Source organism: Triturus cristatus, chromosome 3_2, assembly GCF_964204655.1.
Source record: "Triturus cristatus chromosome 3_2, aTriCri1.1, whole genome shotgun sequence".
Taxonomy (NCBI): Eukaryota; Metazoa; Chordata; class Amphibia; order Caudata; family Salamandridae; genus Triturus; species Triturus cristatus.
The window spans coordinates 1,066,002,932-1,066,028,203 of record NC_140584.1 but is presented as its reverse complement, the minus strand read 5'-3'; positions in this window follow the sequence as shown (position 1 = coordinate 1,066,028,203).

Below are 25,272 nucleotides of genomic sequence, written 5' to 3'. Positions count from 1 at the left end.
GAACTCTCAATGTTGCATTTAGGTTTTAAATGTAGTTTAATGGCCCGTGTAAAGTATCGCGGCCTGCAGAGGCATATGCTTCAAATATTATTCTTGGTAATTCCCGTTCATGATCTTGCACAGGAACTACTGCAAGACTCTGGCGTATAGCTAGCTGAGATAGTTGAGGAAACTGTAGAAAAATGTCCCATTAATTTCATGCTTAAGTCCAGAGCCGGTGCAGCCCGAATATATTTTGTGCTTGTCAAATACTTCTGGGAGAACTACTCATGAGGTTGTGACATGCGTGTCCGTGTAGATGCATGCAAGTATACTTCCACAGGTGTTGCCCTCTTCCACAGGTAGCAGCATTACAGACACATAGTTAGTATTCTATGTTTGTCTTGAAGTGTTGTGTGAGGGTAAACCGCTTCCAAAGAGCAACCCAGAAGGCAATGCTTTGTGGGCATCTTTATCATGATAGCATTTATTATCTGCGAACTGATTGCTTGTACAGCATTCTACCCCATACCCTACTGGTTCTGCTAGAGTTGTTCTAGTGTTCATGGTTCGTAGCACATATTGTATGAGTTTCCTGTCTAAGGAGGCGGAAAATAAGATTCCTGCAATGTCAGCGATTGATAGGATCGCAGGATGTGGAAACCGTGTATATCCAGGAAGAGTGAGTGTGTGTGTGTGTGTGTGTGTGTGTGTGTGAGTGTACGTGTGTGTGTGTGTGTGTACGTGTGTGTGTGTGTGTGTACATGTGTGTGTGTGTGTACGTGTGTACACACACATGTCTGTATGCACTTTTCTGTGTGTGTGTGTTCACCAGAAAACCAATTCTGGTGTTCTTGGCAAGTCAAAAGGCTTTCCGGGTACTTGTATACCCAGTGGTGCTGCTGGTTTAGAAGCCTGAAAGAATGTTTCAGAATCCTAACATCCTAAAGACTACTTTTATGCGCTGCACTAGAAAAATATGGAGTAGCTAACTTGCCTTTAAAGTTCTTGTTTCTCAACGCACTGCATACCTGTTCACGTGGGTCAGCTGTGGTTAGACTTTAGCCAGGAGAGAGTGTTCCCTCAGAAGGAAAGCAAACATCAGCTGGGCTCAGCTCCTCTCCATATTCACTCTCTGCATGAAAGCGGATGCTGCTGAAGTCTCGCAGGACCTCTTGTGCTAACCTGGTGTGAAGGCCTCTCTAATTCAGTGGTCAATTCATGTGATTTATATAAGGTTGGCATCTTACTTTTAACCTACATTAGGGGACTTTCCATTAATCCGAAACATAACCGATATGATCATGCATGATGACAATGCGTCTATTTGTACTACATGTTTATTTTAGAAATTCAGTACACAGGGTAGGGGGAGGTGGAGGGTGTAAGACTAGGTCGCCCTCCTTACGTACACAAACAAAGGAAACCCGAGGTATTGGGTTTTGAGACCTAGTCCAAGAATGTGGCTCCTAACCAATGTGATCATGAAAAACCAGAAAGAAAGAAAAAACAATTCTTTCTTGAGTCCCCTCACTCACCAGGGTTTCCCCACGGTGACATGTCCAAAAACATGAGACACAGCAAGATCCCCATCAAAACACACATGCAATGTACCTGAAGTGGGGTCACATAATGCGCAAAACTATCCTTTTTGGCAAAATAGGATGTAGGGTTCACCCGTTTATAACTGATGCCTTTATTTCCTACATCACTAGAAGTATCAGGAACATGCCCGTAACTTGTCAAAACAATTACAAGATAGGCAGTATCCCAGAAAACTAGTGAAAAGATCTTCAAAACGGGCCCTCAACAATAATCGGGAGGCTTTACTTGAACCCAGAATTTCGAAAAAGACAACGAACAGACTGACTTGTTCACACCTTCTGCAATTTCTCCAACCAAATCAAAAAAAACATTTTGTCTAATTGGAGAATTCTAAATATAGGTGATGAAACACTACCACGACCACTGTTTGCATTTAAACGGAGCAGCAATATTAGGGACCGTTTGGTACATACTCGTCCCCGGGTTCACAAGAAAGGGACACAGAACACTCTGTGGGGTCTTTCTCCAACACTAGGACACTTTCCATGTGGTTCTTGTGCGGCTTGTCCCCACACATCCATAACGACAGAGATTGACATAGGATTGCTTAGACCTTGGGTCCTTAAGTGTCATACCAATTGCAGCAGCAACAACTTGATTTACATGATCACATGCCCTTGCCTGTTACGAAATGTAGGGATGACTACTCGACGGGTAAAAACCTGCATCCTTGAACACAAAAGTACCATCCGTTGTGGCAGGGCTTCAACCAAGCTGACTAACCACTTCCTCACAGTTAAACATAGTCCCAGTGACTTAAAGTGGACAGACTTAGAAAAACCGTTCATCCCGCCTCACCTTACTGACTTCACCACCTTTTTGTTCAGGCGAGAACAATGGTGGGTACACAAGTTGCAGTCAGACACTAGTGACTTGAATGATGATATTCCTTGGTTGTTATTGTAGGTACTTGTCCTTATTTCCATTCTAGTCTGTTTATCTGTTATATATCCTCGGAATATAATGACACTACTGATTATTATAGATGACACTTGATTACTACAGGTACTTTTATAACATGCAGTCAACTCTGTCGTATACATCATACATATCCTGAGCACTGGCAAGATTGTGCTTCTTTATTATGAGTGCTTTACTTATTTTAGGCCTTTGATCAGACCACGTAATGATGGCATTAGTTTACACCTGTTATCGGCGTTTTTACCCATGTTGTGTTTTTTGCCCCTTCCTTTTGCTGACTCGCCCGTTTTTTACAACGAATTTGCGGGCATACCAGCGCTGCTGTTCGTTCTTTTCGCTGTGCATTGGTATCAACGAACATCAATGGACATGTCTAATTAATGCGCATGCGTGTATACGTAATGTTGACCACATTCGTTATGCGCATGCTCTAAGATACAGTGTTTCCTGCATCTGACATGCGCTTTCTAGTGGCTTCTTTGTGCCGTGATTGGCCATGCATCGCCTAGAAGTGGTTTTTAAAGGAAGTGGCTTCATTGTCCCGGTACCTTCGGCTTCAGGCCCAACACCACACCGGCGTACAGACGGACAGGTAAGCCCCCATAGGTCCTCTTACTAAAGATCATTTACAGCCTGCATTTTGACTTTATTCGTAGTTTTTAATACTTGGCTGTATTCAGGCCGAGTATTCTAGTTACAATATCTTAGTTAAATTGATGCCTCGCTGATACACTGATGCTTAGTTATACCGGTTACACAGACATTTTCTTAGATATCGTTTTGGTCTGTTTGAAAAGCCGGTTTTTGCAGTTCTTTGTTACTAATGATGACATAGTATGTCTAACGATGGGGTTGTGATTATTTCATAGCCTTTATTCATTCCCATATTGTTTTAAACTGTCAGCTGAGTTTTCAGGACAGTATTTCACTCATTGTTGAACGAACTACATGATTTCGGGCTAAATGAGCTCTTTACTTTTTCTTTCTTTTTGACGTCAGTCTCCTTTTACTAGTTTTGGCTCCTTTCAACATGCTTATTAAGGGGTATTAAAAGAATTGGCATAACAATTCCCCTTTATTCATTTAAGACATGTTTAATTAACAATTGGTTGCCACCGTCTTTTCCAGAGTGGTGCTCCTTTCCTGAGCGGTTGCCAGGTAGAGGTGTGGTGACTTACCCAGTGTTTACGGGTGAGTTGATTTTATTTTAGATTTTTCTTGTGAAACACTACCAGTCTTCTTGTTATACCTAGTATCCTTACATTTATGTTGTTTATTTTTGTAGGTAATTTTCACCATCAATGGACACATTAAAAGAGTGTGTGTCCTTGTATCCTTTTTTGTGTTAATACACAGTTTCACTTGTACGCAGCAGGATTACAGGTCCTGATGAAAGCTTAGCCTTTTTACAGGCTATATGGCTGAAACATGTTGACCAATTATTGTTATTCTATCACCACGGTTTGTAATTTTGACTGCTGGTGCAGGGTATCTTAATCCTGGCCAGGAACGTTCTATAATAAAGTTTTTTCTACGTTCTTGAGCTAGTTTTAACTTCACTTACCTTCACAGTTTTCAAAAAAATTCCTTTTTTTGCGCTGCGCCCTCACTCACACTACTAGCTCTACATTTGTAGATTTAGTATATCCAACACCACGTCTAAAACATCCCTGAGCTCCTCCCTCTCAGAGAGGGGGTTGTAGCCCCCAGAGGAACTAGGTTTTTCCTCTGGGAGGAGAATCCCAAATGATGAAGCATGTCACCTTTGGTGAGTGAGGGATTTCCTCCTATAAAGGGATATGCCCAAAGATATGTCTATTGGGCGTAGATATCGGTTCTGTTTCACTTTTTTGCTTTGATTAAACTTTGTTGTAGTGGTTCTCCACACCTTCCTAGTATTTTTATAGACCTCAGGGTTTCGTACTGTTGCTTATTTTGTTTTAAAAAATGTCCCTAAATTGCCAGACAACACTACAGAATCTTGGGGGTCATTGAAAAATCGAGTTGTTCATTGGTTCTCAGCAAATACCCGCTGTAGTATTAGAATCCTCACTCAGGAAATAATTATGTTGAGAAGAGTGAGTTGGGTGGGTAAAACAGTGAAAGCATGTGAAGTTGACTGTATTGTTGTAAACTTCCGTACCCCTGCAGTGGTAGGTTCCATTTTAGAAGAAATATCAGTAAAAGATACATGGCCATCCGACCGCCCGGATAAGAGTGTTATTGCAGTCCTCCTTGGTTACTTTTATAGACCAAGAATGGAGCCTCCCTATCCAAGAGGTAGATCTAACCCTAGCATTGCGACACACATGTTACCGACCACCCGGAATTGATTTGTCCCCTGGGGAAGGTGTAGTGAGGTTGATTGACTGGAAAAGAAAGTTGTGCAACCAATTGAAAGTACCAATGTTATCCCCCCCCAAATAATATTTCTGGTACTAATTTAATTGGTAGTATGTTATATGGTTCACTAAAATGTATGTCCTGGAACATCGCAGGGGTTAAAAACAAGTTACACGAAATAGATTAGCTTAATAGCATTCAAGATTGTACATTGATCCTATTACAAGAAACTTGGCTCACTGAATGTTTTTTATAAAAGGTTTTAAAACTATTTTCACAGAAGCAACCCCATTGAAGGCGGGGAGAGCTAGAGGAGGTCTAGCAGTATTATCTGCGGTGACCTCCCCCTTAATTTTAAAGAATTTCTATACGAAATCACAGTTTTTTCAGTTCTTATTGTTTTCTGTTAAAGGCAAGTTGCACTCTATTGTGGTGATTAACTTTTACAATAATATTTTTGATAAAACAAAACATGGCGTAATTATTAAATTGGAAGAGGAGCTGGATGTTTTCTTGAAGAGGGTGGGGGGAATTACATATTGATTTGGGCAGGGGATTTCAATAGCGAGGTATGTAACTTTTCAATAGCGGACCGATGTGGATATGGAGACACCCATAGTGATTGTATTTTCCACTTCCCTCACAACCCCTATACAAACATAACTTGGAAATTGTGGAGCTTGTTGAACATGGGGGCGAATATGTAAATCAATCCTATGAAGGGGCTAGATCATCATCATCATGCATTGACCACATCTTGGTATCAAGGAACTGTAGGCCCTTTGTGGAAAAGTGTTACATACAGGCTAGTTTATATAGTGATCATCATCCTCTGCTTCTAATGCTGACCCTGAATTTTTATCATACTGAGAAGGTGTTTGTCACTACTGGAGAAATTAAAACACAAGGCGTAAACAGGATCTGTACCAAGTGGTCAGGTGTCAACCCGACAGCCTTTATGGAAAACATAGTTCAAAATAATAACCACTTTATTAACATATGCTTGGATAAATCTTCCACCAACATAGAGATACTAAGTGCTTTCCAAAACATTGCTGCTGAAATTTCCAATAATTTGAAATTTAAGAATCCGTAACATAAGAACCAACATCCTAGATGGTTCAACAAGTAGTGTTTCAAATTAAACAAAGATTTAGAGGAGGCATTAAAAGTAAGACCTAGAAATGCTGACCGCATCTGTACCCTCAGGAAACGTTACAAAGAAGCATTCAAATTAAGGAAACTAGAGATTAGGGAGTCCGCTTGGGATAGCCTGATCCAAGCGGCAGAGACTAAGGACTCTACCCTTTTCTACAATTGATCAACCACTATTCAAGGACACTACATCCACTAAAGTCGAAACAGAAGTGAGTCCAGAAGACTGGCTGTCCCACTTCGAGAACATTTTTAACCCCATACATATTGAGACAGATGAAAACTGCAATATCATATCCCAAAGTGTTGCTAAAATAGAACTCATTATTATCGAGGAGATTAAAACCGCCTTAAAGAATAGCGTTAGTGGTAAAGCCGCAGACCCAGATAGGGTCCCAATTGATATTTTTAAGTACAATGTTGATTTCTGGTCTCTGATTTTAGGTTAACTATCATTAGTGGGATACTGCCTATAACCTGGGCAGAAAGTACGATTGTCCCTATTTTTAAAAAAGGCGACAGAGGAAGCGCAAAATGCTACCGACCAATATCCCTTCTTGATTCTACGTCTAAACTAATGGGTAGAATTATGTTGAATAGATTGGAATGTTGGGCCGAGGACTAAAAATATTTTAACAGCAGCCCAAATTGGTTTTAAAAGGGGTATTGGTACGGTCGAGCAATGTGACATCCTCGAGATGCTAATAGGGAAATACACAATAGTTAAGGAAGGCCAGCTTCATTTATGTTTTGTTGACCTTACCAGCGCTTTTGATTTAGTGAATCATGCTAAGCTATGGCAAACGCTGGATGGGATATGTGCCCCACATGATATAATAAGCCTCTATATGCCCACTTAACAACAAGGATGCGCTACGGCCCTAACGGGGAATGTACCACACAATTTAAAGTTACCCGTGGAATTAGACAAGGCTGCGTCGTAGCGCCCCTTTTATTCTCACTATATATAAATGGTATCGACTTTTTATTACAGAATGTAAGGGCTGATGCCTCAGTTGCTGGTAAACGCATAACCCCAGTTTTACTATACGCAGACGATGCAGTCCTAATCTCGAGGACTGCAAACGGCCTACAAAGTCTGATAGACAACTTTACAGACTTCATGACTGCAAAAGATCTAAAAACATAACCTGAGTAAAACACTAGTCATGAATTGCGGGAAAAGTTAAACTAAGAATAGAAGCCATTATGTTGATGGAGTACCCATCGAATGAACATCTACTTTCTCATATCTGGGGCTTCTTTTTAATAGGAATGGATCATGGAGCGCATATATAAATTCATGTAAATTAAAATTTACAAGATCAAGTGAGGCAATTCTTAGATTTTCTCAAAAAATAGGCAGTAAGCCATTGCGTGAAATCCTCAAGCTATACAGAAGTAAATGTATAACTGGGGCCTGTTACGGTGGAGCACTATGGGGTAGGACAGACACCACTGCATCACAAACCCTTGAAAACTAATTTTTAAGGAGGGTACTATCGGTACCCAACACAATGGCTACCCTCATTGCTCACAAGGAATTAAACCAGGGGAGAGGAGTTGGCCTAACGGCTAGGGCGGTCGACCTTGAATCTGGGGAACTGGGTTTGAGGCTCTGCAATGACGCTGAACATCCTATGATTCTAGGCAAATCACTTAATGTCCCCGTGCCTAACAAAAATGAATGCATGTCCTCATGCAATGTAACTGGTGCTATGTAAAGCGCTCTGATACCCAATTCGGGTCAAGTTCGCGCTATATAAAACTTAAAAAAAATAGTTCCTTACCCTAGTGATCTGATCAGTATGGCTGCGCTCACACTGTGGTTAAGAATATGGTCCAAAGACTAGACGTATTTTACTAAAGACATAATAAAGGACTGCCTTACACTTGATCAATATGGGAAGATACAATGGTTAAAGCACATTTATAATCTTTTATCTGAGTGTAATGTGGTAATCGATCCCCGTGACCCCAACACTGTTTTGAATTATACTAAAGGGGAGTTAAAAAAGATATTACTGGAATCCGGAGAATCTGTAAGAGCGGTGGAATCAAGGAAAAAATCACTTGGGCAAGTGGAGCTTTAATCTACCCAAATGCCTGTGTGATGGTAAAACGCCCCAGTACACTTTGCACTTTTTACTTTATTGTAAATTTTATAGGGACATCAGTAATGCAATTTTACGACATCTTTTTATTGATAACAGATTGTTTACTTACAAATCTGCCATTTATCATATATGTAATTTGGGAAATATAACAACGCGCAATATGGCTATTCTCTTTATTCAATTGGCTATAAAGCGAAGAAAGGCCCTTTCACATTTGGAATTGTTGAGTTATGAAACTGAATAGCTACTCATCTTGATGAAATTGTTATGCATTCTCCAATTACCCTACCTCTTGATAGTTCTGTGATGTCAAGCTATAACAATAATTTTGTCTTATCTGAATTTCTCTTTAAATATCTTGTGTACGGAATGCCCTATTTTTAAATTTTAAACATGAAATTAATTTTATGAATCGTTCATTAAGATGAATTGTTTTTATGTAGTATGCTTTTATGAATATATTGTATATATTCCGAATAAAGCTGATTTTGATTTGATTTGACCTAGTGAGTTGGATCTCAGACAGCAATCAAGTGGGCCTCAGAATCCAGGTCATGGATTTTAGGCCACTCAAGGCAGATCGATGGACTAATAAAGGGGGCCTCAAGACCTAATACCAGGACCTTAGGGTATTTACAGAGAGGACAATGCCCTAATTCCTCTTTCTAAGGTCAGTGCACACTACCACATTTGTTTTGCCGTTACATCCATAGAGCGCTTTCTCCCAGTATGCTGCTCATGAAATAAGACCCTCAGGCATACTTTCTGTCAAAGCCCAGTGCTCCAAATATGTTTACTTCAACTCTTGCTGTACTGACCATTGGTCATATATCTCGCAATGGAGTACCCTCCCAGCTAAACTGGAGATCCACCCTCCTGATTTATAGACACGCAGACCTTAAGTACGTAATCCTCCTCCATTGGGCTGGCGCTATTTGACTGCCTACACGATTTTAAGTGGGCAGTTGAATGGAAAGTTTTTAAAAAAAACAAATTCCTGCTTTTGGGTTTTGTTTTTGGAAAAAAAAATGTGTTAAAGGTTTGACAAGTGTTACCATAATTTCAATGACACCTTCGGTCAATCTTGTACTATATTGCCAATATTAAGAGATGGCTAGTGGGCTGGCAGACATGTCAAAATTTAGAGTACGGGTACTCTGAAATCTAAATGCCTGGCTGAACTTAGCACAACTGCAATTTTCCAAACAACCTTCTGCACGCTAAGAATGAATTATGATTTTTTCACAGGATGGTTTCCGGTTAAAATATATATATCTATATATATATATATATATATATATATATCTATAATTAGTGACCCAGGCACATCTCCAAGAAATGGGTATCTGTAGCAAGACATGGTATAACTCTCTTAAGTCACACTATCTGCCGCCGAGTGAGATGGTATTACCGCCAAAGTGGAAATACCAAGGGAGGAGGTCACAGAGCAAAGAACTTTCATCACACAAATCCAGGACTGCCAGCAGTACGAGACAAGTTCAAAATGGAAGCAGACTGACATTAGGAGTCCTCCCTTACCAAAGGTGTAGGGAAAGCTGAGGTCCCTCTCTGAATTCTCAGAACAGTGCTCTTCAATTATGTTCACCCCAGGGCATGACTCCATGACAGATAAGAAACGGACTTGACTACAAAATCCTTTGCCTCAGATATACCCACAATTACCAACATTTATTGTCATCAAGGCTCCTTTCTGACAAAGCGCTTGCAACATGGACAGCTAGAGAACAGAGAAATTGGAATCCTGGGAAGCAGTTATTTTGTAAAAAAAAGAACAAAAAGGAGGAAGAAAGGATTGGAGGCTATGGGCAGTGGTATTACCAGAGAACCATTTGTGTTTTCCTTGCAAGTAAAACCCCACATCGGTTAATAGAGGAACAAACTTCACAGAGCCTATCATGGTAGAGTTGATGAGGGGTGGTAAGAAGTGTTCCAATGGAGGGGGTACTATTAAACTGGAGGCCAAACCTTACTCACGGAGTCTTGCTGTTATTTCTCTTCCAACTAGAGACCTCAAAATATTTTCGTCTGTCTCCAAGACTGCAAGTCTGCTACACCGAAGATGCTCCAGGAATAACTACCTGAATCTTCTTAAGTTTGGACTACTTCATTTAAGTAACTTTGTCAAGATTTCCTTGACTACCTCAATAAATACACCTACTACAGATTGGTTCCATCTATTGTTTGAGAAATCACTTTTTACAATAGCTCACTATAGTGATCCCAGCCATACATCAGACTGAAAACCCACCAGTTAGAGGCTGTGAGACTGACCCGCCTGTAGGTATAAAGGTAAGTTGGTTTGGCAAGGCTGCTGGTCACACCAGTCTTTTTAAAGACCTGTTCTGTGCAGAACCCAACTCAGGGCCTTGGTTATAGCCCTCTTCTTTAAAGAGCTAATTAAAGCTAAATTCAGTTATCATTCTGTTTTCCTAGAACAATCTTTCTGATTTCCACGAAACAAAGTTTTGAATTCTTAACAGATTCTTCTCAGGGTTAAGGTCTGGATGGCATTGTGCCAACCCCTTGCCGTCCCATGCTACCGCACACTCCACAGACAAGTGCAATGTCTTCAACCTTTCGTACACTTAAGAACTACTGAAAATGCAACATATCGACAACATCAAGCCTTTGCCTCTGATTACACCCACCCTTCTGCGTAGAATCTTGCAATGGTCATCCTTCAAAGCCAACTAATACAAAGATGTTGTCTCACCCTGTCCTACATCAAAGCCCTATCCAGGGAAGTTTTTTTTCAACCCTTCTCAACACTGCCAATACCGCCCTCACTTTATCTTCCTAGAAGCTCTAAAAATAAGCCAGATCCTCTCACTTTTGAAGAAAACGATTGTTGGTTCTTATGATCTCGCCAACTACTGGTCCATCAGTCATGTACCTTCATCAGCAACATCAATAAAAAAGCAGTCTAGATTTAACTCCATGATCACATCAACGCCAACCATCCCCTGCACGATTATAATTCTACCTTTAAATCACACAGCAGCATGTAGATGGATACCATACAAATGGTAGATGATGTCCTCCTGATCACAGATAAAGACGACCACTGATTTTTGATATTACATTACCTCTCAGCTGCCTTCAACATGAGCATTGAGATTTTGCTAGCCTTGGTGTAAGAAAGACTAGATTTTATTAAAGACACTAAGGCAAGTATTATGCTTTCTTTTCTAACATTTATTTAAACAGGAGCCTGAAAGAATAGAATAAATTACTTAATCCAGAAACCCTGCAAAGAGAACTACCAATATGACATCACAATAGCATGACCAATAGGAAGTTGAGTATCTTAATAACCATTCTGACTGAAGGCAATAAATCCTCTTTTCTTGCAAATGAGTCAAAGTCAAATAATGCTTTATTCAATTATTGGAAACACTATCACAGTAAACAAATAAAAGCATTCAGGATAAAAACAATAGATTTAAAAAGATTACATCTGGTATAAAAAGTACAAACATTGTGATACAAATTACTTGACTCAAACCAAAACTTGAAAATTGTCCTAGTCTATGATTAAAATATGGTTCAATGCATCTCAACAAATACCAAGGCACTTAAAAAGATTTAACCTAATGTAGAAAATACAAACTTTATAGTGTATTTTGCTTGGCTCAAACCAAAGCTTTTAAAATTTCTAATGTTATAAATTAAAATATGGTTGAATATATTCCATCAAACACAAAAACCTTAACCCACATTCCTTCCTGCCAGGGAATACTGGAATCTAAATCACAGCTTGATGGCTCAACGTTCTACAGACTAAATAAATTCATGCTGACAGCAAATACAGAAGCTCTTGGTGAGTGCAGGAGTAATTATGTCAAGATAAAGTTCAAAAGAAGGAGTATAGTTAAATTCAAGGAATTTCTCAGTTAGCTGCCCATTTGTTTCTCACAAAATACAATTTTCGCGGACAAAAGCCCAGTAGCCTTCTTTTATGATCAGACTTACGAATGCTAATGGCATTAAGCCAAACATTTTCTGAGCCGAGCTTCAAAAGCAAATTGGGTACAAAGTTGAACCAGGGGATTTGTTGGACATTGCAAAGGGCCATAAATTCCCTCAAAGTGTCCCTATATTCATTGGGTTCTGGGGTAGTCCATCAGAGTAAAACATAGGAAAAAATGTCAAAACTAATGATAACATTGCCAGTAAAACCAAAAGATCCTTAACAAAGTCCTGGAAAAGCTGAAGAGAAACCAGATTCGGGATGACTGGAGGTACCATGAGAGACTGTTTAACTTTTGGGAAAGGCGAGCAGCCAGCTTGTTAAGCTGATGCAGACGTATTGGTTGATGGTACCAGGACTGCAAGAAGAAACAAACCAGGGAGGGTTAAGTAAAACAGCAGTGAGATAATACTCGCCTCCATTTCTTTAATAAAATCTAGCCTTTTTTACACCATGGCTAGGAAAATCTCAATTTGATTACAAGACTGTGGAGGCTCTATTATGCTTGTTCAAAGTGTTGATGTTAGAGATTCAGACAAATAAATAATCGGTTTACAATAAAACCTTCTGAATGTATTAACATTGGACCAGTCTGGCCAATTAGACCAGATTTGAGAATGTTGTGTAACCCTGCTATCACCCAGAAAGCTGTAGAGGCCTCTGGCCAAATGGGTTTAAAAAAATTGCGATTTCATTACAAGACCGGAGGCTGCCATTATGCATTATCTTTTTAATGCAACTTCAAGTACAGCCACTTTAAAGTTACATCATAAGTAAAACTTCTAGAACAAACAAGTGTATCTAGGCAATGACAGCACAAGGATCAGCCTCTTTTAAATGCGGCTTCAAGTCAGATAAGTTGCCTTTCTCATATCTCCTGTCCTTCTCCTTTACTTGCTTATAATTATACTAAGATTTCCTAATTCGTTATTTGCTATTACTTGCTTATTTATTCACTATAAGATTTCTTATGATATTGCCATTGTTTGATTATTTTTTCAGTTAAATTTGTATATTCCTTACCGCTGTTGTTATCGACATACACCAATCCTTCGGGCTTCTTCTACTTATCCAGATAATCACGCTCTTCACAATACGCTCTCAACACCCTTATTTTTGTCGGTAATTTCAACCCCCAACGTGGAGTGTTTTTCAAGTCGCATGACGCTACCCCTGCCTCCCTCTTGCCTTCCCGCCTCAGCGCCATTACCTCGCAAGCGTTTCTCTCACCGGACGCTCCCCGCCCCACACTGCTAGCTTCGTAACCCTTCTTCTGACCCCATTCGGCCGCCGCAGCTGCAACGTTCAAGCTGCAGTACGCGCCACACCTTCGCCTTGCCTTCCACTCCACACGCCCGTTCCTTCACCGTGTCTTCCGCTCCAGCGCTACTCTGCATAAATTAAATAAAAAAATAAAATAAAAGAGGCGAAAGACAACGCGTTCGTCTCGTTGACCCTCCACATTAGAGGAAAGTCTCTAGCAACGACTCCCTTCTCTCTAAGACGTCCCTTCCACACAATGCTGTTTCCTAGCAACTGCTTTACAACAACTGATTATCGACAGTTGGCAGCTTCAGTTTCCTACAGGTCCTCCTTTATTCTACAACCTAACAATTACCTAGACTTTTTCCCTGTCAAGTTGTAACTGCCTTTTATTACCCCTTGATTACTACAATTCAAGTGACCAAAAAAAAAAAAAGGGGGAAGATGTCTGATTCCGACGATTCTCAGACCCTTACACCCGCTCCCTCTAACAAGGAAGAGCTTATCAAGCAACTGATTCACAAAGAGATTCATTCCTGCATGAGGGAGACTATTGATAAGATTGTTGCAGGTAAGAGACCCCCGCACTCCTCGGAGCGCAGTCTAATGAACCATCTAAAATCGGGGGTAAAAGAACCAAGAAATGCAACAACTTAGATAATGAGGGCAGTATGGGAGGTCAAAGCACCTCATTTATATTGGGAGGACCACGCACCTCAAAACCTGAAGGAGGACTAAGCTCCTCAAATGTTACGGGAGGCCTAAGCGCCCCAAAAAGACTACGTGCCTATAACGACACACCTCTTTTGGATGCCCTAAGCGGCTCACAATACCCAAATGGCAATACGGACCCTCTCTTGCCTAACGAACCCTCTAATGAGTCACTTGACGAATATATACTGGACCTGGAGCAAACTGATGATGATATTGACCCTGATTTCTCGGAAGAGGAACTCCCCTCCTCATCTAGAAAAATTATTCTTGATCCCCTTGGCGGGGAAATGTTTTCCCCTGACAACATACAACACCCTAGAAGCTCCCAGTGGTGGCCCCAAAATCATGTAGCCAAATTTATTAAGACATGGATCAAACACCCATTGGAAAGAGAGGCAAGAAACATTCTTAGGGCAGAATGCCCACGCCCTGTCATCCAAGACAAATATTGCCTTACTCCTAACCTAGATCCAGAACTTATTAAGTTCTTATTTAAATTGGTCAGAGACCCTAGGAAAGGTCTTGAACGCTCCCTCAAAACTTGCCAGTATCGCATGCTTGACATGCTCGGGCCCTTATGCCGTATGATCGATCTAATTGAGGAGAGCTATATCAAAGGTACTCAACCTAACATTGACCTCCTACGAGGATGGAGTCAAAGGGCTCTTATCCTCCTGGGTAATGCCAACGCATCTGTCAATACTGAGAGGAGGAAAATAGTCCTTTCTAAAATTGACACTAAACTTTGCGATATGGCAGAGAAAGAATCCTCCTCTAATCCTAATGGACTATTATTCGGAGAGGATATGATTAAAGATCTGGGGAAGTATGTAGCAACCTTTACGGCTCTGGATAAGGCGCAAGCCAACATGCGCAGAGTTTTCAACCCTAACGTTTTGGGAAGAGCCGGCAGAAGGGGTCGTTCTGCCGGCCGCTTCTTTCAAAGACCCTTTTCAAGATCAAGAGGTTTCGGACAAGGTTACCAACACAACTCCTCATTCTTCCCTCAACGAGGCCGTTCCTTCCGTTCAAGAAACTTCAGATCGAGAGGCTTCAACAATCCAAATTCAACAAGTGAGTACTCTTTCTCTTCTCCCTTCCTCTTTAACTCAAGAAGTAGGGGGTCGCCTAAAACTTTTCATTCACGTTTGGGAGCAAATTACACATGACCCTTGGGTTTTAGAGACAGTACAAGGTTTCAGAATAGACTTCCCGGAGAAACCCTCCCAGACCTCAACTCCCCAACTATTAAACTTGACCCGAGAACAACACTCTATTGTCGATGAGGAAGTAACTTCAATGTTATCCAAAGGTGCAATTCTAGAAGTTCCTTGGACTTGCAGGAATTTCGTAAGCAATATCTTCCTCGTGGAAAATAAGGACAAAAGGTGGAGACCTGTAATAAACCTAAGGGAATTGAACAAGTATGTCACTTACAATCACTTCAAGATGGAAGGTATCCATCTCCTCAAGGACATGCTTTTAGAGAAAGACTGGCTAGTCAAATTAGATCTAAAAGACGCCTACTTCACCATTCCTATGGCAGAGGAATCCCAGTCCTTTCTTCAATTTGGTTGGAACAAGCATCTATACCAGTTCCAAGCTCTTCCCTTCGGCCTATCTTCGGCCCCGTGGTGCTTCACCAAAGTTATGAAGGCAATTACCACGGTCCTTCGGGAGAGAGGTGTCCACCTCATAATCTATCTAGACGACATTCTCATCATGTCACAAGACAACTCTCAAATCCTGAAAGACTTAAAAACTACTGTGGATTTGATAGAAAGCACAGGGTTTATTATAAACAGGGAGAAATGCATCATGACTCCCTCCAGGTCTCTAGAATTCCTAGGCTTCACGGTAGACACCGTGAAGTCTATGCTCTTACTTCCCCGAAAGAAGATATCCAAGATTCACAAAGAGATACGCCACATCCTAAAATCAAACCTCCTAACCTTAAGGGAACTAGCCAGACTTCTGGGCCTCCTCTCATCATCTATCCAAGCCATCCTTCCTGGCACACTTCATTACCGAGCCCTCCAGAGACTCAAAAGGAGAGCTCTGCGTTCCGGCCTTTGGTACGGAGACAAAATTCACCTGGACCCAGAGGCCAAAGAGGAACTGACCTGGTGGCTGGAGAATTTGGACGCATGGAACGGGAAGGCCATTTTTGGGACTTCACCGGACCTCATTCTAGAATCGGATGCAAGCCTTCATGGCTGGGGTGCCTGTTTTCAAAATCAGAGCACCGGGGGTTTATGGTCCTATTCGGAGAGTTTACACCATATAAACTTCCTGGAGCTAACCGCCGGGCTCTATGCCCTAATGAGCTTCAAGGAATCCCTTCAAGGGAAGTCAGTCCTCCTCAAGATGGGCAACATATCAGCTGTTGCTTATATAAATCGCCTTGGAGGAACAAGGTCTCCAGACCTCTCCAACCTGGCCAAAGAATTATGGATGTTTTGTTTGAAACACCAAATTGCTCTAAAAGCAGAATACCTGCCCGGCCTAAAAAATGTCTGTGCGGATTGGAATTCAAGGTTCCTCGTAGATCACACCGATTGGAGATTAAATCCAATTATATTCAACAATCTAGACCATGTTTGGGGTCCACTAGAAATAGACCTCTTTGCAAGCAGACTCACAACCCAACTTCCAACATACTTCAGCTGGCTACCAGACCCTGGGGCTCTAGCAGTGAACGCCTTTGGAAAGACATCCGGGGATACGCCTTTCCCCCCTTCGCGATGATTCAACGTGTCCTCCAAAAACTGAGGACAGAATGGTCATCAATAGTCCTGGTTACGCCATTTTGGCCGTCCCAAGCCTGGTTCCCGACAACATTGGAATTAGCTTACGAAAAACCCTTTCTTCTTCCAGCTTGTCCAGACCTCCTAAAAGACATAAACGATTTCGATCACCCCCTCGTTCTGAATGGGACTTTGAACCTTCTTGCCTGGAAAGTGTCAGGCGAGCCAATGAAATCACTGGACTTTCGGCGCAAGCTTCTTCTCTCCTCCAAGAATCTTGGGCACCTGGTACACACTATAGGTACAACGGAATCTGGAAAAGATGGGTTCGTTGGTGCCTGGAAAGGAACCTGGATTCCGTGGAGGCCCCTATTGTGCATGTAACCAATTTCCTGGTAGAACAATTTGAAAGAGGGCTTTCCTACAGATCCATTAACTGTTATAGATAGCTTCTCTCCTCTGTCTAATATCCTGCAGTAGAGTTTTGGATGTTAAAGCCTTAGAGATATCCAACAGATCCTATGATGCTTTCGGTGTCAGATTCGATATTTTCAAAAGAACTAAAACGATGTCTGATATGATTTTTTATCCTAGGTTTGACTCTTGTAAAAAGTTATGTGTAGTGGATTGCATGAGTGAATATGACTTAAGAACTAATCCTCTTCGCACTATTGGCGTGACCCAACTCCTAATTTCATTCGTTAAATTCTTTAAACCTGTCTCTTCTTCTACAATAGCTCGATGGGTTAAACTAGCTATGCAATTGGCAGGCATCGATCTATCTAGATTTCAAGCACATTCCTTAAGGGGAGCTATGGCTAGTCAGTCCTTTTGGAAAGGTGCAAAATTAGATGACATCCTCAAAGCAGCAGATTGGTCAAGCTCCTTTACCTTTGCAAAACATTACTGCAAACCTGTCGAACACATGTCAGATGTAATTATGATTGACTACCAACATGCATAATGGCAGCCTCCGGTCTTGTAATGAAATTGCGATTCTCCTATTACCATGACCAGAGAATCTGGATTTCATTAAAGACACGGAGGCTGACATCCCAACCCTCCCTCCCCGGAGTGGATTTTAACATCTCTTTATTTGTCATATGTAATGCTTTGATTTATTATATAACTCAATTGTTTAGCAATTTTGCCTTTTATTACCTAATGTGGATTATATTATCTTTAACCACTGTTTTTTTCTTTCCCCTTCAAAGGGTGATAAGTACATTTCCTAACCTTCTTTCCCTTTTCAGATAATTCGTCTTGATTGAACTCTTCTTCATCATCCATTGTAACGGCAGATGCCTCCTTCCTCTATTCCATGGAATGGCCTTTTCGACATGATTCCAACTTCTGGACTTCGTTGCCTCTGAGGAACTGTTTCTTATTTTCCTGTGTTCAATACATTTAAAAGAGGCTGATCCTTGTGCTGCCGTTGCCTAGATACACTTGTTTGTTTTAGAAGTTTTACTTATGATGTTACTTTAAAGTGGCTGTACTTGAAGTTGCATTAAAAAGATAATGCATAATGTCAGCCTCCGTGTCTTTAATGAAATCCAGATTCTCTGGTCATGGTAATAGGAGAATCGCAATTCTCCTATTACCATGACCAAGGAATCTGGATTTCATTAAAGACACGGAGGCTAACATTATGCATTATTCTTTTAATGCAACTTCAAGCAGCCATTTTAAAGTTATACATCACAAAAGCAAAAATCTAGAATAGAATGCTCGTGTGTTACAACGGAGACAAGCCAAGATAGAGCTGCTTCTTTTAAATGCAATGAAAACAAAGTTTAACTGTGGAGAAAAGAATTAAACTTCTTCTTCAGAAACTGGTGAATTCCAAAAGAACAACAAAGCACGATGCCGAGACTTGCTTGGAGGGAAGAAGAGGAAGTCTTAATCTCATAGAGGTAAGATCCTGCATCTTGTAGAGAACCATCTAAACTGAATTATTTGAGAAAGGAGAAAATATTATACATTTGCACTAATAAGCCCTATGTAAAAGGGAGAATATTGAGGATATTGAATAGTGCATTAATAAAACATAATACATTGAAATAACTGAGTTGTTTTCCACATTACACATTTTTAAACATTTTTTTAATTCTAATCTTCAAACAAAGGCACTGAAGTAAATTATGAACATGCTAGCTTATGCGTCCACTACTGGGAGGGAAGCATTGGGATAATGTTAGCCTCCGTGTCTTTAATGATATCCAGATTCTCTGGTCATGGTAATAGGAGAATCGCAATTTCATTACAAATCCGAAGGCTACCATTATGCATGTTGGAGTATAGTAAAACTACGTCATACATGTGTTCAACAGGTTTACAGTAATGTTTTGCAAAGGTATAGGAGCTGGACCAGTCGGCTGCCTTAAGAATATTGTTTAACTTACCTCCTATCCAAAAAGATTGGCTGGCCATAGCGCATCTTAAAGAATGTGCTTGAAATCTCTGGAGGTCTATGCCTGCCAGTTGCATAGCTAGTTTAACCCATCTAGCAACAGAGGAAGAGTAGATGGGTTTGAAGGGTTTAACAAAGGAAATAAGAAGCTGGTTTACACCAGCGATGCAATGTTTGTTCATGCTTACATCATACTCTTTCATACAATCTACCACATACAACTTTTTGCAAGCATCGAATCTTGGGTAAAAAATCATGTCAGACATAGTTTGGGTTCTTTTGATAATTTCGAATCTGACACCGAAGGCATCATAAGATCTATTAGTTATTTCCAGTGCTTTAACATTCATTACTCTCCGACAGGATATTAGGCATAGGAGAGAGGCTAGTTTGATGGAGAGTTTATTATCTAGCAGGCTGTTTTTGTGCCAGTTACAAAACAGGTCAAGTAATAATTTCACGTCCTATAGTGTTTCGTATTTAGGTTTAGGTGATCTTTTAAGCCTAACCCTTTTCATAATTCTACATATTATTGAGTTTTTTCCTATGGTTCTTCCATTTAAAAGGGAGTGACCCGCAGAAATAGCTGATCTATAGTAGTTAATTGAACTATAGGTGAGGCCTCTTTCAAATTATTCAACAAGAAAGTTTGCTACAGGCTCGATAGGAGCCTACATGGAATCCATGTTCCTTTCCAAGCACCAACGAACCCATCTTTTCCAGATGCCGTTGTATCTACAGTGTGTACCAGGGGCCCAGGATTCTTGGAGGAGAGAAGAAGCCTGTGCCGAAAGGTCAGAGATTTCATTGGCTCTCCTGACATTTTTCAGGCAAGAAGGTTTAAAGTCCCGCTCTGGAATAGGGAGTGTTTCAAACCATCTAGGTCTCCTAGGAGGCCTGGTGAAGCTTGGAGTAGAAAGGGAATTTCGTAAGCTAATTTCAAAGTTGTTAGAAACCTAGGTTGGGCCGGCCAGAAGGGTGTTATTAGGATTATTGAACATTGTTCCATTCTCAACTTCTGTAGGTCACGCTGGATCATTGCAAAGGGGGGAAATGCATATCCCCAAATCCCTTTCCAAGGTTGAAGAAAGGCATTCACTGCCAGAGCAACCGGGTCTGGCATCCAGCTGAAGTAATTGTGTAGTTGGGACGTCAGTCTGCTCGCAAAGAGATCTACTTCTAAGGGACCCCAAAGGTAATCTAGACTTCTAAAGATGTTCATGTTCAGTTTCCAGTTTGTGTGATCTACCAGGAATCTGGAATTCCGATCCGCACAAACATTATTTTTTCCTGGAAGGAATTCTGCTCTGAATGATATTTTGTGTTCCAGGCAGAACATCCATAGCTTTTTTGCAAGGTTGAAGAGATCTAGCGACTTTGTGCCCCCTAGGCGATTTATGTAGGCTACGGCTGACATGTTGTCCATCTTGAGAATGACTGACCTGCCCTGAAGGGTTTGCTTGAAACTCATTAGGGCATAGAGCCTAGCGGTCAACTCCAAAATATTTATGTGGTGTGTACTCTCCAAATAAGACCATAAGCCTCCTGTGTTCTGATTCTGAAAGCAAGCACCCCAGCCATTAAGGCTGGCGTCTGATTCTTGGACAAATTCCTGGGAAATGCCAAATATGGCTTTGCCATTCCATGTGTCCAGATTTTCTAACCACCAGGTCAGTTCTATCTTGGCTTCTGTGTCTAGAGACATTTTGTCTCCATACCATCGACCAGATCGAAAGGCTTTGCCCTTCAGCTTTTGGAGGGGCCGATAGTGTAAAGGACCTGGGAAAATAGCTTGGTACGAGGATGGGAGGAGGCCCAGGAGTCTGGCTAGTTCTCTTAAGGTTAACAGGTCTTGTTTCAGAACGTGTTGTATCTCTCTTCGAATCTTGGTTATCTTTTTCAGGGGGAGTAACAGCATAGACTTCACGGTGTCTACTGTGAATCCCAGGAACTCTAGAGACCTAGAGGGTGTCATGAACGATTTTTCTCTGTTTATAATAAAACCTGCACTCTCTATTAAGCTTACGGTAGTATTAAAGTCTTTCAGTATTTGAGAGTGGTCTTGAGACATGAGGAGAATGTCTTCTAGATAAATTATAATGCGGATTCCTCTTTCTCTCAAGACTGAGGCGATGGCCCTCATAACTTTGGTGAAGCACCAGGGGGCAGAGGATAAACCGAAGGGAAGAGCTTGGAACTGTTATAGGTGATTGTTTCAAGCAAATTGGAGGAAGGACTGAGATTCTGGCGCCATTGGAATTGTAAAGTAGGCGTCTTTTAGGTCTAGTTTCACTAACCAGTCTTTTTCTAAAAGCATGTCCCTGGGGAGATGGATACCTTCCATCTTGAAATGTCTGTAGGTGAGAGATCTGTTTAGTTCTCTGAGATTTATTACAGGTCTCCAGCCTTTGTCCTACATCTCCACCAGGACCTCTACAATTGCCTCTTTCTCCAACATAAAGTTCACTTCCTCTGCCACAATAGACTGTTGTTTAACACTTTGGTTGTTGTAAGTTGTTTGGGTTTTTCTATAAAAATCTATTTTGAAACCCTGAACAGTTTCTAGAACCCAAGGATCTGGTGTAATTTGTTTCCAGGTTTGGAAGAAATGTTTTAGGCGACCCCCCCCCCCTCCCCCCACTTTCCCTGTTGAAAAGGAAGAATGAGGTGAATTTGTACTTACTTGAAGTGTTAGAGGAGTTCTGACCTCTGGCTCTGAAGCCTCTTGAATGGAAGGGTCTCCCTCTCGGAGGGTAGAAGGAGGGATTGGTCTGGTAGGGACGACCATTACCCCGTTGTCTGAGGAAGGATCTTTGGTAGGGACGGCCGGCAGAGCGACCCCTTCTGCCGACCTTGGCAAAAAAACTAGGATTAAAGACTCTGCGCATGTTAGTTTGCGCCTTATCCGGAGCAGTGAGTGTTGCCACATATTTGCCTAGTCCCTTGATCATGTCCTCCCCAAAAATAAGTCAATTTGGGTTGACGAAGGGTTCCTTTTTGGCCATATCACAAAGTTTAGGGTCAATTTTGGATAAGACAAGTTTCCTTCTTTCGGTATTAATTGCTGTGTTTGCGTTCCCGAGGACGATTAGTGTTCTCTGGCTCCATCCCCTCAGTAAGTCGATGTTTGGGGAAGAGCCATTAATGTGGCTCTCTTCAATTAAGACAACCCTTCTGCACAAGGGACCTAACATGTCGATCATGCGGTCCTGGCGAGTATTGAGAGAGTGCTCCATACCCTTCCTAGGGTCCTTGCCCAGTTTAAATAAGAACTTAATAAGTTCTGGGTCTAAGTTTGGATTGAGACAAATTTTATCTTGGACCATGGGTCTTGGGCATTCAGCCTTTAAGATATTTCTTGTGTCCTTCTCAAGGGGGTTTCTTAACTACCTATTGATATACTTGGCCACGTGGTTCTGAGGCCACCATTGGGAGCTCCTAGGATGTTGTACGTTATAGGGGGATAAAATTTCCCCACCTAAGGGATCAATAATTATTTCTTTAGAGGAAGAAGGGAGTTCATCCTCTGAAAGAATAAAATCTGGGTCGATCTCATCTAGGTCCAAGTCGAGGATATATTCATCCATAGACTTAGTTGCTCCTTGATCAATGTCAATTAATTGGGGGTCAGTTAGAGCACTTGGGTACAGTGTGCCGCTTGGGGCATCCGGGTAGATTGTGTCGCTATGGACACCAGATGTCTTTGGGGAGCGTAGGCCTCCCTAAGAGTTTGAGGCGCTTATTCCTCCTTTAGGGTTTGGGGTGCGTAAGCCTACCAATAGGTTCGAGGTGCTTGGACCTCCCAGTGTGCTCAATGGGCTCTCCCTTTCTAAATTATTGATTTTCCTTGACCTTTTGCCCCCACATTTATTAAGATATTCAATGTGCCCTCCTTGGAGTGCAGTGGGGTTGTTAGCTTCAGGTAGGGGTTTTTTACCCGCAACAATTTGGCTGATGGTTTCTCTCATGCATGAGCGCATCTCTTTTTGTATACATTTTTTAATAAGCTCCTCGTTAGGGTTGGGAGTGGGGGCCGGAGCTTGGGGGTCCTCTGATTCGATGTCAGACATTATAAGAGAGCAATCCTAAAGGGTTAAATCCTTAATAACTTAATACATCAGGTGTTGACACCTCATTAACTCACAGGTAAGGGACTTGCAAATATAAGTATGCAGGAATGAATAATAAAAATAAATATCCCATGGGCTAGAAACACTTGGTTAATAAATAAATATCCCAAGGGATAAAACACTTGGGAGGGTTAAGACAATAGCCTGCCCTGATTTTATTAAATAATCAGTATAGGTAATTTGAAGGAGGGTCTAAAATGATCCCAAAGGGAGGATATATTAATTAAAGACGTCCTAAATAAAGAGGGAGACTCAGCTGATTGCTCACGTCCCAACCGTCAATAATTGCTTGAAGAGGGACAGCGCGAGCGATCTGCTGTTTCTTTATGCATTGCTAAGCAGTGCAATTGCTGCTCTCTTATGTATTGGAGGCCTCAAAGGGCCTCACCGACATGCGCAATGAGCGCAGAATACATCGCGCAATGCCTGCTAAGAGTCTCTCCTCAAATACAGGAGATGCTCCTCGGTGACGAAAAAGTGAGGCCAAAAAGGGAATAAGCAGGCAGAGATGAGCATTGCCAGCGAGCCCGGTGTGAAGGGGGAAACATAACGAGACCGGAGCGAGCCGGAAGGCTCCCATACCTATAAAAGTATTGCTGCACCTACATGAAGGTTAGGCCTTAGAAAAGCGGCAAGCATGCGGCGCGCCCGGGGAAAAGAAAAATGGTAAGGTGTCACAGAGCAGCAGTGCGGGAAGGCCGCAGAAGAACGGTCGTAATGCTGAAAGCGCCAAATAGTGCAAAAAGAAGTCAGCAATAAAGTACAGAAAGCGTGACTAGAGCATACATATCAAAAGAGGTAGCAATACAATTGTTTCACAATGTCAAAGTAGAAAGCGTAGAGAGCAATGGTAATAGAATTTATCTGCTTGAAGTCACATTTAAAAGAGGCAGCTCTATCTTGGCCTGTTTCCACTGTAACACATGAGCATTCTATTCTAGATCTTTGCTTTTATGACGTATAACTTTAAAATGGCTGCTTGAAGTTGCATTAAAAGAATAATGCATAATGGTAGCCTCTGGTCTTGTAATGAAATTCAGTGTTAATACTAGCTAGAGACATAATCCATTTAACCCAACGGGCCAAGGTTGGAGCAGAGATAGGTTTGAGAGGGTTCTTGAAGGAAATGAGCAATTGAGAGGAAGAGGGTGTCGTCAGATCTGCAGTCCTTATCACTTAAGATTCCAAGCAATTCCCCACGCACAACTTGGGTTGGGAAGCGAAAAAGGATAATGAATGGACATCAAATTGGTTTTAGTCCATCTGTGAACCTGGAAAGAAACTCCTACAGGAGACTATTGAACAGAGGATACATCAGGTGGTCTGACATCTGAAGCACGTTTCAAAGAAATTAAACACAACAGCATAGTTAATTTTGCAGACAAATGTTTTTGAGGGTGATCCATATGATCCTGCCAGGAGACAAATATACTCAATACTAGGTTAACATCCAACATGGAATTAAATTTGGGAACAGGGGGTTCAGAAAATCTTACTCCCTTCAAACGACGACAGATCACAGGGTGTTCACTGATAGGTCTTTCATCCACTCTGACATGTTCAGCAGAAATAGCTGATCCATAAGCTTCCCCTTGTGCAGCAAAAGAAGCCAAAAAATTGACCATCAGAGTTACATTGGCTGAAAGGGGATCTGAATCCCTATCCACACACCAGCTACACAAAGCCAACCAGGGTGATTTGTAAAATCTTGCTGTGCCAGGGCCCCGGGATTGTTGGATAAACTGGACAGCTTCCGAAATTCCAGGGGTGCTCGAGGAAGAACCGAAATCCTCTGTGGATTGAGGAGCTAATTTGGAGAAAGAGGATCCGAAATGGATAATCCAAAGACAGTTCCAGGAGGGTTGGATAGCAAGGTTGAGCTTGCCAAAAGGGA